Raw genomic sequence first — 5,981 nt, forward strand, 5'->3', positions numbered from 1 at the left:
GTGTTGGGTGTGCGTTGATGCTTATTTTGTTAACACGTGTCAGACTCGAAGCCGGGGGCCACCAATGTCAACTCAGGAAATGCAAACAATACATGGACTATATTGTTAAAGTCTGGGCATCCAGCATTATCGTCCATACACGTCAACGGATGCCATCAACAAGCATCCAGAGCCAAGACTTAGAGGGTCCGAGACCGAGTCACAATCAAGACAGAGAAGTCGAAGCATAAGTCTGAGCATGAGTTATATCACACATTTATTTGTTACTTACTATAACGCTCACAACTAACTAGCAGTACCTTCCAGCCCAGATTCATTGACTAATTTCATCTTTTTGTGGCTGTAAATGTTGTAAAAAAAAAAAAAAAAAAAAGTTCTTAAAATTTCAAGTGTTATTTGCTCATAAAAATAACAAAAAAAGTTTTAAAAAATGCATAGCCTAACCAGAAGGGGGCAGCCCAGAGACATTGTTGTAGCCGAGTTAAACGTAATTTATTGTGCTTAAACATTTTGTTTGCAGCTCATTTCATAGTCAGTGCCACAGTGTGAATAAACATCAAAGGTGCAAAGGAGTGCAACACTGCTGTTTTACATATAAGGTCAATGGACCTCCAGGCAGTTAGATGCTACAGTCATGAGACCAACACACAGCAAAGCAAGTGATATGACTGAGACCAGTAGCTGAAATTCAGGAAAGTGAACTTCAGAACTTCTCCTCCAGGAGATGCTAATCGCTGTCAAGTCCACCTGGTCGAAAACTCACTTCATCTTTGTAAAAAACGAAAGAGAAGATACGTTTGAGGCAGAAACCTTTGGGTGGGAGTCATGGTGGGTGGTGCAGCTCAGTGGAGGCGACAGCAAAAAGGACAGATGCACAAAAAGACGATTCAACAAGACAACTTAAGTTACATATAATGAGCATTTCAAAAGAAAGACTTCTCTGTACTTAATGTTTGTGTGGAGAAGAAATGTCTAACCCTAATGTTTAGTAAGAAATGACTGAATTAGTTGCCTCGACTTCCTCGAAACAGACTAATGCAGGTGAAGCATGAAGAATTTTTCATGATTTTTAATGCTGTCACCTGAAGTAGAAGTCAGATCAGAGAATGAAGGATTTCATGAATATCTTGGCAGAAGACAAAGAGATAAATCTGAGTTGTTTGATTGTGATCAGAACACAGTGCTCACGACGACCTTTAACCACCAAATATTTGATATTTGCTTTAATGACTCAATCCTGCGATGGTGAAAGTGGACGTTTCAAAGGTTTCCTCCAACTTTAAGTTGCAAACCAGATGAATTCAGAGTCGTATCGAGAGAAGACTCAACGTTTGGTAAGATGTTTGTCCTTTTTCTCATCGCGCTCACGCTGATATCCATGAGCTCCTCGGCTCCTCTCAGCTGTGAAGACCTGCTCCGACCGCTGGATAAACTGAACCCAGACCAATTGAACGGCACCTATGCTCTAGTCCTGGCCAGCTTGAAGGACAAGGCGGATGAAGACAGTCTCAAAAGAAGAGACAGTGTGACTTTTCACTTCAGGAACTCCGTCTACGTCCAGGTGAACCGCGTTGGGGAGCAGTGCGATTACAACCAGCTGAACCTGACAGTTACAGGAGGAGCCTTGAGGTTAGATTTGAAGAAGCAGAGACTCACCGGCACCCTGGTGCACACGTCCTGCCAGGACTGCCTGGTGTTCACCCTGAACTTGCAGGTACAGAACTACTCCTCTGAGGACTTTTACCTGCTGAGCCGGAGGCAGCAGCTGGAGCAGAAGGAGGTGGAGGAGTTCAAGGCTCAGACCGAGTGTCTGTCAATGCCGCAGCCTATCATCATGGACCACACCAAGGAGCTCTGTCCTGAGGCGACGCTGCACAAACCTGAGGAGGAGAAAGCAGAGGCAGAGTGAAGCCCTCGCTGTTGATGTCTCGCTGCTATGCCACGCTCTTTTATCTGACACAATAAAAGCCTCACTAAAATGTCCCAATTGGCTGATGTGAAGCCTCAACTTTAGCTAAGGTGGAACCACGTGGAGGTCTACAGAAAATGGAAATATATTGTGTGTGAAATACATGTGATTTTCACATGTAAGAAGTGGCATTTCTCATGCATAAAAACGTCATCCACAGAGTGACATAGCAACATATATACACAACATTGCTCACATTTTCTTTCTTCTCCTATTCACAAGAGTGAGAAATCGCGGCGCTGCTGGTTCAGAAACTCTACGCTGGTCAGTTGGAGAGGTTGAGGAAAAGGTAGCAGTGTAGGAAAGAAACTCTTCAATACCCGTTTATTTGATCAGCAATGCAGGTAGCACAAATAGCTTGTGTACTTACGGTTCAGAATTTGCCCACACAATGCACACTTCACAAAATCTGTTCCGATTATAAACGTGACTTGAAGATGAGTTTGAAATAAAAATAAAAAGCTGTCTGAGATGATAAAGAGCCCTGGAACCTTCATATATACTGGGGGCGAGGTCCTGTTTCAACACAAGAGCCTATGAAATATTTTTACTTTGAAGTTTATATTACTTGTTCAACATCAAGGCACCAATTAGTTGAGGTTTATTTTGTTGAAAGTTTTACGTATGAATGTCATAAATAATATTTTATTTATTTTTATTCATCCCATATGTAGATGCGCTTTAAATAGTATGAAAACTCTTCTCTTTCTCATGTTTACTCCCACACTTTTAAGTTGGGATTTATCTTGGTCTGTGTCTAACTAAAATAACTTCAAAAGGACTTATTCGTATTCATATTTATTTTACGGGGATGAGTGTTGATAATGGAGCGAAGAACAAAAGCTGAAATTTTGTAGTGTATCGGAGACGCATGTTGATCTAAAGGAGCATCACTTGTTTTCAAACTGGCTCAGATCCCAGATCTGTTCAGAACTATTAAAAAGGGAACCTTCTCTTGTGACTTTGGTAAGAAAATGTGTCGTTCATTCAATACGTTTAAGGGTTGCTTGATAATACTGAAACAGTTTTGTCAGCTCTGGAATACGACTTTGTGGTCTCACCCTGGCAACTGCGGTTCAATTTAGTGCCAAGGCTTCACCGTGAGTTGACAGAGTCCTTGAATCTTGTGGTCTGCTGGTGTGCTGCTTGAGCTTCTTTGCGGAGGTATGCACTGACTCAGTGCTTTTCTGGGTTCAACTTAAGGTAGATACACCACAGTCATTGATGGTGAATTATGGGGCATTTGCTTACATCTTTCCATAAAATTAAATAAAAGTAATTTCAATATAAATACTTAAGAAAAGCTGCCTCTTTTAAACCACGAATCCAATTGAATTTGGAATTGGACTCTGCTGTCTCGTGTCCAGGGTTGTGAAACTGCTGTTTAAAACCATGCAGAATAATTCAGTGCCGGAAAATGAGTACTATGTTCATGGCTGTTGTCTGCTTCGATTCTGTCGGTCAGGCAGCTGCGCTGACCTGTAAGGAACTAGTGGGCCCTTTAAGTCCAGCTGACCTCCTACACTCGCAGTGTTCGCTAAAGCAAACATTGCCAGTTTGTGTCTCAGGAGGTGGAGGGGTTCATGGCCCAGGCGGAGAGCTTTGGGGAAGGGTGCGGGCCTGACCAAAGAGATGTTGTCTAGGGTTGTGTCCAGAATCGCATAACGCCTGTCTGAACTGCTAGTAATTTACTTACTTTTATTTACTTTGTCAATGTAATCCCTATCTCACAAAAAAAAAAACCCTTGTAGGTCCAAAGTCCCAGCACAGTCATTCGCCAACATGCACATTCAAAATCGTTTTTTTTTTTTTTTTGACTCTGAAGCATCTTTCATTTCTTCTCTCCAGTAGGTTTTTTAGTGCCATGTGTCAGTCAGCGCCTGCCTCAGTCACAGTGAGCGCCTTGATCACCAGTGATACCCGGGGTCTCGTGACATCATGCCTCACCGAGGCACTTTCAAAGAGGCGGTGAACTCTCATCCCGACACCTGCTGTCAGAACTGTGAGCTGATGAGACTTGATGTGGAAGTCAACGCAGCATGAAGACAGCTGGTCCAGAAGGAGGTGCAGGAGTTCACAGAGGAGTTTGGCAGAAGGAAGATGTTCGCACCGTTCACACGGATCACCCAAAAACCAAAGTCTTTGTATACCGCTGACTAGGGAGAACCACTGCTCCTATTTTGGTCTTTCAGCAAAGTAGCCCTGCAACTTCAATCTGTGCAACATTTAGGCCATGTTTCTATGAAGGTTTTGGAGTGAACAGACCCTCCTGGTAACAGACAAGGGTGGCTGTAGTTACGTAGAAGCACCTTAGGAGAGAGTAAGGGAGCGAATTTGTCTCAGATTCTGAAGAGGCATCTTCACACAGTGTGAACACTGATTCACAGTATGCCTTCATCTCTAACCTTTTGATATATTAATATGATAGTTCAACATAAAAAAACTCTGGTGCCTAAACAGTTAAATAGTTCAATCAATAATTGCCATTAGAACTTAAACTGTCGTGGTCTGTCTGTGGGATCAGACCCAGTTGCTGGATTGTTGAGAGCTGACGCGAGTAGATTTGGCAAGATTTATTTAAATTACGCGAGAACACAAAAAGACGAACAGGAATGATGAACCAAGGGCGTCAACACCAAAACGCGGATTGAGGAAGACAAACAGGGAAAAAACCTGAAACAGACAACGGGCAAATAAGGCTAAGCCTGACAAAGAAGGACAGCAAAACAAGACCCAAATAACAGAAAGCGATCTGTGGTGATTCTACACACACACACACACACAAGAGGAAATAACTATGACGAGTGGAAAGCAAAAGGTGAGTTATACAAACAAGTCACACACAATCAAATAGTGAGAAGCAAGAAACAGAAAACTGTGAGGAGAACAAACTAAGGAGGCGGCAGAAAGAAGATCAAGCACCCACGGAATTTAGAAATATACAACAGGAGCACGAGAGAACGGAGGGTCGAAGGAGTGTTTACTGTGAGGACGCAAAGCAACCATCTGGCAACGCAGACTTGAACCCAGGTGTAGAAATCAGTGGAGTCTGATCAACGGAATGGGATCCAGCTGCGCTGCTGTGAAGCTGAAGAGAGAGAAGGAAAAGGAAACAATTGACCATTAACTGGTTACATTTATCGCCTCTTAGTCTCTTTTTTTGCTAGAGGCTGTGGGCCGCGTAACAGTTTCAAAACACTTTCTTGTCTTGTCTGCTGTCAAACTACTTTAGATCCATCATAACCCAAGCCCCTGGCATTGAGGAAGTAGTAAGAACTTAACAACTAGGTCATTAAAATCAAGCATGAAAATGCAGTAAATAAAAAGCCATTAAGCGATTACAATTTATAGACTTATAGAATTTACATTTATAGACTAAAAATATTTATTTACTTTTTAAACTGCAATGAACTTTGTTTTAGGCACAACTGTGAAACACACACCAGCCAGACTAATACCAGTTCCTCTGTGGGAACCTTAAAACAGCTCAGAATTACAGTACAAGAGTCATAGTCACAGAAATGACTAAATCTGGGAAATGCTGTAACTGCGGAAATGTTGAAATGGCCGTAACATGGCAGGTAAATAAAGACACTCCGTTCAAGAACCGCACAAGTGAGACTTTCAGCCATTGCGCAACGTGGGAATTTTAACTTGGCTGAGACGCAAGAGCGTGTTGTCAGACTGGACTTTTCAACTCAGTGTGCTATATAACCAGCAGCCGACCTGCAGAGGAATAATTCAACATGTTTGTGCTGTCTGTTGTGTCTCTCCTCTCCTGTGTGTGTGTGAGCCATGCTGCGAGCTTGGCCTGTGGAGACCTGCTCCGGCCTCTGGAGGACCTGCAGCCTCACCACTTGGAGGGCAGATGGGCTTTAGTTGCCGGAAGCCTCAATCACTCTGCAGCCATGGATGCCTTGAAACTCAGAGACAGCATCACCATTTTTTTCACCAATGAATCCTCCACCATCAGCTACACGCAGTTCAACCGCTTTGGCGACGACTGCCAGAG

This window comes from Synchiropus splendidus, chromosome 2, assembly GCF_027744825.2.
Source record: "Synchiropus splendidus isolate RoL2022-P1 chromosome 2, RoL_Sspl_1.0, whole genome shotgun sequence".
NCBI lineage: Eukaryota > Metazoa > Chordata > Actinopteri > Syngnathiformes > Callionymidae > Synchiropus > Synchiropus splendidus.